We start from the raw sequence: 7,200 nt of genomic DNA on the forward strand, positions 1-7,200 counted from the left end.
TATATATATCTCTATATATACATATATGTGAAAACAATATATGTCAAATTCACATATATTATTGAAAAGCAATATATATTAATAAGATACAAATTATAAGATATCTTTACCTTTGGAACTTTTTGCTCAATTTTATATTTTATGAGAAAAAGAACAATAATGAGAAGAACAGGTTATTAGGAGATTTTTTTCATAAACAAACCGATATATTTAATTTTGTATTAACAATTATGAATTTTGAGCCCGGATTCATATTTACAACGCCCAGAAACATAAGATACGGTATCTTCGATCTATGCATGAATTTTGTGGTCGATAACATGGTGTAAGATAGATAGTTTTGAGCGTTAATGGGTTAAGACAATAAAACACTATTTTATGAATCCAAGGTGAAACGGACCGCTAAAAATGATTTAAAGTATTTTGTATACATGTGATAAAAGTAATCTAAAAGTTACAGGATGATCGGCGATTAACACTTGGGTAGTGTTACTTGTGAGGTGTAAAGTAAGGTAAAAAGAATGCGATCGAGAACAAAATACGAAATTGTAAGTATATGAGAGAGAGAGAGAGAGAGAGAAATTAAATTTGAATTTGAGTATATACATATACCTCTCTCATATACACACACATACATACTGTAACGGGGGAGGTTATTTGAAAAAATGGTAAATTTATTTAAGGGGACCTTTCAATGTGACGGGTTGAAAAAATCGATTTTTTTTTGTGCATTTTTTGATAGAATTTACCTCCAGAATTGATGTCCCACAGTCGGTTTGGTCGAATTTTACCTTATTGACCGATTTTACTGCTTTAAAAGTGAGAGCGTACCGCGCTCGCTACCTGCACGCGTTTTTCTCAAAACCACTTTTTTGTAACTGGCGTGCACGATAACTCAAGAACGGTTGATCGTATCGACTTGAATCTGTTTGGAAAATGTTCAGAATTATAAAATGCAGGGAATGAACCTCTAACTAAATGTTTGCTTGAACCTAACCAAAGTTACACACGATTAATCGTACACAAAAAAGACCTTTTTTCCCACTTTTGCGAGAAACGCCGCCATTTTGTTAATTTTCTATAAAATAATTATTCAGAGGTTCATTACCTTCAATTTACATAACAATTTAAGAAACTTTTTGAAATTTCTGTTTCAGATGACCAGAACAGCCTGAATCATGCACGCCAACGAACAACTTTTTTTTTCCATGTTGCCTAATTATTTTATAAATAAATAAATAAACATTTTATCAAACTAAAAAAAAATTTTTTTTTTTTCGAATCATACCTTTAAGGGAAAAAAAGGTTCATTTGATTATATGCAGTAGTTGCTGAGAAAAAAATTCTTGAAAAATCGATTTTTTTTGGCTGTCACATTGATAGGTCCCCTTAAGAACAAACTCCCACGATGCAGAGCTAACCGCCGCTCTTTTAAACACGTATAGTTGTACGTGTATTCACCTTTATATCAAATGATTTCGTTTAAGTGTCTTCTTTCCAACGGAGTTGAACTCACCTTAAGTCATGTGACTTGTGACACTCGATATATTTTAGGTGTGAGCGACTTTACGCCTAATCCGCTTAATCCCCTAGATGAAATCGGATAAAAACCTAAGCCTTTACAAATCGTTTAAGCTAATGGGAGATTAAATGACGTAATCGGCAGATGAAATTAACTATTTTTAATTTTATGGGCCGAAAGACTAACGCAAACGAACAGGATTTACAATGAATTATTATTCGGTGAGAGAGAGATAGAGAGAAGATGCGAAAATTACCGCGAAACTAACGCTCGGCGCGAATACAAAAAATCGCTATCACGGTTGACAAAATACCGAATGTATTTTGTCACGCAATAATAATGGGAGGTGCATCTACCCTGCGGTGTAATTACGATGATCAGCCGTAATTGTTGATGAGATAAATCAACTGCCGCTGCTCGTCCTGATTATCAGCTGCGCTGCCTCGCTCTCCTTTAATCTGCTGCAATTCGCTGCTTCTGTGCCGCTGCTTGCTGCAATAAATTTATTGCATCCACGCAAGTAAAATTTGTCTCAGAAAAACTTATCAATCGGCGAAACAGTGAAAAATAAATTCGGCGGTAATGTCGCGTAAACAACTGAAGCGTAACTGCTTATTCAAATGCTCGCGCGCCCCCTCTCTCTCTCAATTGTTCGTACTAGTGCGCGAGTTACAGAATCGCGAACGGATCGATTAATTGAATTGACTACCGTTGCAATACATATACATATATTGTGACGGTAAACGTCAAATTAGCGCCAATAATATAACCTAATTGCTGCCTGCGAGGGCAGCACCTACCGGGGAGACGAAAAACGTAACGAAGGAATTCGGCGCGCGAGCAGACGGAACGCGCGCGATTGAAATCGAACCAGTGAAGCACTGACCATCATCACGTTCGCCCGCTTTTCTTTTCGCTATTGTCGATCCGTGTGCCGTTAAGACCAAATATTGAGAGAAGAACACCCAGATCAGTGCCAGTTAGGAGTGATCGCTGTTGCCAAGGTACCATTCAACCGCCAAGGGGAGAGACCCGAGCCGACGGAGAAGCGTCGCCCGCGAAGAGATCGAGAGAGTGTGTGTGAGGTTTCGCCATCGAGGGCGAAACCACGTGTGCGCGAACTCGCGATCCGCGACACAAACAATAAGACAATCTTCTCGCTGTGCGACTCGTCAGTGTCATCTTCGTACGCCTGTGATATTAAGGTAAGCTGGCCAGCTTATATTCGCGGTCGCGATGCAATAGCCCGAATAAAAATTAATTTTTCCGACATCTCAAGCGTGCATGTAATAGCTCTTCCAACAAAGAGCATCGAGTGTTCCGACACTGCATGTTGTCGTCGTGCGAGCGTCGATGTAAACAAACACGCGGGCCGACCTTATGTAGCATTTGATAGGTAATAAAAGATTCCTTTCGTGACATTAACAAGTGCTTTCGACTCGCTCATTTCATATTGCTTCCACTCACTTTCTTGTAGGTTAATAGATTTACTGGTTGACTGACGCCCGTTTCCCCATGCTCTCCGGATTGTATATTGAGCATAGATGATTACATTCGCCTTTCAATAAAGTTGTGCGGATAAAAATATAATTAAACGGTATCTACCCCGTTACATGGCACCCAACGTTAAAGAACCTACGGTGTTTTCGATTGTTCAAAACACCAGTTCTCAATAGTGACCTTGCGCTCAGTCAACCAGCGACTTAGGTGGCAATCAAGTGTTGTTGTGCACACTTGATACCGAAGGCCACAATAGTAAACATAGCCTGTTAGTTAGGTTGCGAAAGCCCGCCGCGGCGTAAAAGTGTAAACAACAACTGTAAACGCGTGCGAGTGCGACCGAAAGGCTCTTAGAAGCGTAAACACCAATAAATTTTGGAAGTTGCCGCAAATCAATAATATTGTACCCGTTGGCCCGGGGAAAACTAACACCGGCAACTTTCAAACGAAATTAATTCAATTTGATAATTTTCTTTGATATCGATTGCCTTAATGTAAACGTTTTTTTTCCATATTATTAGCTGCGGTTGTTGATGACTACGCTAAGCGCTCGTTGAAATATTTTAGATACTAACCAAAACAGCCGCGCTAACAAACAGTTAGTGCGTCTGATAGGCAGGATCATTATATTGCGTATTAACGAGCGAAGAGTCTTTCGGCAGAAAAATCATAAAACGCCCTTGATCAAGCCCAGTATCGGCTAATAAAATTTTTTTTATTTTCGTTTTGCGTACGAATTTTAATACAGCACTCGAAACTCGTATAACAAACGTGTAAATTTCGCATAAAAATTAGCCGCAAGTCAACTAACAGAGAAAAATGGACCACACTCAAACAGAAATAGAAAACTGGGTATTGACGCTCCAGGAGGAGGAAATCGAAGAGTACCTCGAACAACTGGAGCTCAAAACAAGCGGGACCAAGCTCTCGAGAGCCGCACGACTGCATACCTGGTTAATCGGCGACTACTCCACAGCAGATTTCGCGGAAGTCGACAACCAGCACAGCAGTCCAGCCAAGAGAGCCGCCCTACGCTCGGAGCTAATCGTATCCCTATGCCAGGAACACACAGCATCCGAGCAAGAGGGGGAACACCCGCTAGCCCACTTAATGCAGAGTGCGGAGGTAATATCGCGAGTGCAGAAAACCACGATAAACATCGCGAATGTCCTGGACAGCGGAGAGAACACGAACAGTAATAAAAGTATTACGATAACAGCTGATGATGGCAGCCAGTTCAAACTCCCGCCGGCATTTGCGGTGATGATCCATGATCTTATTTTCCGGTCCAGAGAAAATGAGGAGAAACTAAAGCTGCTAGACTCACTAAGTTTGAATATGTTCAATTTAACAAAAATATTAGAAAAGATCCTCAGCAACAGCATCAATGTGAAGGACCAATTGGACAGTCAATCCGCCAGGATCAGCGCATTAGAAAACGCCGAAAACAGAAATATACGGCAAGACAATACGAATAGTTCCAACGAAGTGCAGCAACAGGAGAACACGCGTAGGAGCGTAGCATTCCAAGACACCTTCACATGCCATTACAACACCAGGCTACCCCAGAGCACTCCAGCTGGACCCAGACTGAGGCCCACAGGGGCCACCGGCAGGACCCCTCACCGGACGCCCCCTTTCGGAGAGGATGGACAGCATTAACTCGGTGGAGTTAATGCTGAAGTGGACAACCACCCGACGAGCATGTGGTCATCCCACCAGACGTCAAACCCGTGGTCGATAACAAGAGACGTCGGCCGCATTGTCCGAGGATGGAAACTCAGGTTCTCCGGAGAGGGCAATGTGAGCATTGACACCTTCTTGTCAAGGCTGGACAGCTCGAGGAGCAGCGCGGGACTTACGGAGGACGAGATGCTCCTGGCAGAATCCGAGCTACTCGTCAGTCCCGCCCTCGTCTGGTACGAGGCAATGAGAAATGAATGGTTCTCCTACGCGGACTTCGAGGCAGACGCAAGAGTATGGTTTGGGACCAGCAGGCAACAACAGCAGCGTCTAACCAAAGAGGTTCAAGGCCGATATCAGGGTCCAGACGAACCCGCGAACGTCTACATCGCTAACATGATGGGCCTAATGAATCGACTGAACCCCAAATGACGCACGAGAACCAACTGGACCTGCTGCATGCCAACCTCCTCCCGGAAATCCAGAGCCAAATACGGAGATCGGAAGTAGACTCCGTACGGACCCTGAACGACCTGGCCACGGCGGCCTAGAATAACTTGCATCAGCGAAGGATGGAGCGGACGGTACCAGACCCTCAGTCGACTCTATACCCTGAGTTAGCGTACCACCCCCGCACCGACGCGAGCAAGGGTCGTAAGGGCAAGGTGGCATCTATGTCCAGTGACAAACCGGAAGTTAATGATAGGTTGGATCGCATGGAGAAGGTACTCGAGAAGGTGACGCGCCAGGTCGTCTACACGCCGACGCCCTCGGGGGTGACACCTAATCCGAGCCTGGAATCGGTCGAGGACGAAAAGAAAGTCCTATCCTCCGACGTAGTGAACCAAATGCTGCTGTCTCTCAGGGAGATATCGGAGGGGATAAAGGATATTCGCGCCGGCAAAAACCCGACTTCCAAGGACCGAGCCAAGAGACCGGAGACTCCTCGCAGACGAGGAAGAGATTTCTCAGGGCCGATCAAATGCGCCGAGTGCGGCCTACTGGGGTACAGCAGGAAGTTCTGTCCCCAATGCAATAAGGGAAACGAGCAAAGGAGTGGCTAGGTGGGGTTGATCCCACTGCTCCATCCTGTAACCCAAACCCCGTTGAAGAGATCTCGCGGCCTTCGTCAACACAGCCCGCGCCGTTAGTAGCGAGCGCGTTGAGCGACGAGAGCGAGAACTCCCTTAGCGACGCCAAAGATGAGCGTAGCGGTAGAGTGCACGCGGAGGAGAAGGGTAATGACGTTAGTAAAGCCAGAGACCCTGGACCAGCCGAGGCGGTGACGTATGGATCGCACGTATGGGCACGGGCAAAGGCAGATAAATCGTCAAAGGGTATCGATGTTAGTAAAGCCCAAGACCCTAGGCCGGCCGAGGTGGTGGCGAATGGATCGAACACGCCCTCGGGGGCAAGGATAGCGGAAGATAAATCGTCGAAACGTAACCCCATGGAAACTCCGATCGTCCGAACCAAGGTGGCTCGGACGACAAGTGACGTCACTCTACCACGCGAAAGCACAGTGGCTAGCGCTATGGTGTACAAGGAGCAAAGCTGTGAGGCCGTCGAAACTGTTTCCCGATATTCCCCGGAACAGGAGACGCGTTAGTGGCTACCGGTGAAAATAGGGGACTTCCAGATACGGGCCCTCTATGATCCGGGGGCCTCCACCACAGCCATGGGTAGTAATGCTCTACAAATAGCGTCTGTGCTAGGCGTCAGATTGGACACCACCCACGCGGGTACAGCAGGATTACCAGACGGTCGTAATTTAACGATCGTTGGTCACGCCCTTCTGCCATTCACCGTGGGAGGATTGACGATGCCGACAAGATTAGCCATCCTCCCTACCCTCGTCAAGGAATGTATTTTAGGAGTGAACTTCATCAGGTTGTTCAGAGCGGTACTTGACCCCGACGATAACACGTTGCTGTTCAAGAGATCACAAGCCAAAATGGAGCTAGAAGTAGCTAGCTTGGAGGCTGGTTCGAGATTAGCTACAATCGGACTAGCCGAGGTAACGGCAACCCAACAGGCGATATTGCAGAAGACCATCGACGAGGCCTTATCGCAAGCCCCCGCGGGCTTGGGATGTGCAGCAGGCATTGAGCACGAGATTCGGGTCGGTGATACGAAGCCAATCTAACAGCGTTATTACCCAGTATCGCACAAGGTCGAGCAGGAGATGCATAGACTGGTGAGGGAAATGTTAACCCAAGGGGTAATCGAACCAGCGGACAGTGGCTGGTCGAGCCCAGTGGTTATGATACGCAAGAAGGACGGTTCGTACAGATTTTGTATTGACTTCAGAAAGGTCAACAAGGTCACCGAGCCGAATGCGTATCCCCTACCGTTTATGCAAGATATATTGAGGCGTTTGCGAAACGCACGCTATTTATCGACGCTCGACCTCAGCAGTGCGTATCACCAGATTCCACTCAAGACCGAATCTCGGTCAATTACGGCCTTTACCGTACCCGGACTGGGACATTACC

This window comes from Phymastichus coffea, unplaced genomic scaffold (assembly GCF_024137745.1).
Source record: "Phymastichus coffea isolate CEN01 unplaced genomic scaffold, Cenicafe_Pcof_1.1 PCOF00030, whole genome shotgun sequence".
NCBI classification, from domain to species: domain Eukaryota; kingdom Metazoa; phylum Arthropoda; class Insecta; order Hymenoptera; family Eulophidae; genus Phymastichus; species Phymastichus coffea.